Source organism: Diaphorina citri, unplaced genomic scaffold (assembly GCF_000475195.1).
Source record: "Diaphorina citri unplaced genomic scaffold, Diaci psyllid genome assembly version 1.1 scaffold14667, whole genome shotgun sequence".
NCBI classification, from domain to species: Eukaryota; Metazoa; Arthropoda; class Insecta; order Hemiptera; family Psyllidae; genus Diaphorina; species Diaphorina citri.
In genome coordinates this window covers 1-1,224 of record NW_007392032.1, presented here as the reverse complement: position 1 = coordinate 1,224, position 1,224 = coordinate 1, and the positions used below count along the sequence as shown (strand labels likewise).

At 43.5% G+C, this 1,224-nt stretch overlaps 1 long non-coding RNA gene across 1 annotated transcript; it reads right to left on the bottom strand.

Moving 5' to 3' along the window:
* Positions 1 to 8: 8 nt before the first annotated feature.
* Positions 9 to 603, bottom strand: LOC113473088. Its single transcript, XR_003395163.1, has 2 exons — positions 554 to 603; positions 9 to 90 (listed from the first exon to the last, which is right to left on the bottom strand). It is a non-coding gene; the product is annotated as an uncharacterized LOC113473088 (long non-coding RNA).
* Between the last annotated feature and the right edge of the window lie 621 nt (positions 604 to 1,224).

The window sequence follows — 1,224 nt, the reverse complement described above, 5'->3', positions numbered from 1 at the left end:
AATGACTCTCTTCAGTTTGTCGTTTGGATCAAAACTGAATATGAATCCAGCGTTGACGATAGCATGAGCATTCTGGGCTCGAGGCATGACCTGGTAACATTGAGGCTAATTAGCTAAAGGTAGAGAAATCTAGTCTAAAAGTCTGTCTGGCTCATCATCAGGATCTAAAGGCAAGGCCTTGTCAGTGTAGACAGTCACATCTGTCTGTCTATGCTCTCTTTAGTTTTTTATAAGGAAGAGCAGCCCTGTCTGGCTAGGAGACGTTAAACAGAGAGTAGACTAGCGTCTGGCTGTGGAACTATAAACACTATAAACAGGGAGGAGAACAGCTAACCCTAACCAGCCTAGCTAGCTGGCAGTTTTTCAAAGGGTTCTCTGCTATTTAAGCACAAGTCCTCATGATGGTTGACTGTGCGGTTCAGGACGAGCCAGATAAACATGACTAGAGACCATCACCCCGGTGTATGACATAAAAAAAATATATTTTCTTCATTCGGCATCATCACCATTCGGCGAAAGCTAAAACCGCTAAAACAACAACCGAGGTGTTTACCTTGTATGTCCTCAGATAGTAGGAGTTCTTGATGAGTCCCGGATAAAGTCTACCAGACGGGTCCCGGGCGGGACCTCGGCCCCGATGATGTACACCACACCGTTGATTGTGAACCGGACGGTACTGCTGGTGTCAGAGAATAACCTGGGGAGGAGGATTGGGACGATAATTAGGGTTACTAGGCTATGTCAATTGCAGGTTATGAGGGGAGTATGAAGAGACCGTTATTCATGCCACCCTGCCCATCCTCGAATGTAACTCCCTAATAACATGGAGACTTACTGTACCTAATTTAATACCCAGGTCAGCCGTGGATTGAACTCAATCCTGAGACAATCCACGGTGGTAAAACTCGACCTTGGAGTTTGTACCGACTCAGGACTTTGAGGGCCTGTACGGAACCTTTTCTGAGTGAGCTTTATACTTTTCCAGTTCAATTAAACACCCTCTAGTCCAAGAGGTAGATTGGTAAATATAAATAGCATGATTGGATGCAGTTAATTGCAATTGTTAGATTGATAAATAGCAGGGAATTAAATGCAGTTGTTAGATAATAATACTTGGTTACAGCATCCGTGCTATAACTTGATAAGTAAGAACAAAGCGTGTCAAGATAACTTTATGTCAGTATATCAAGGTCGGCATATAAATTCACAATCCCTAAATACGGG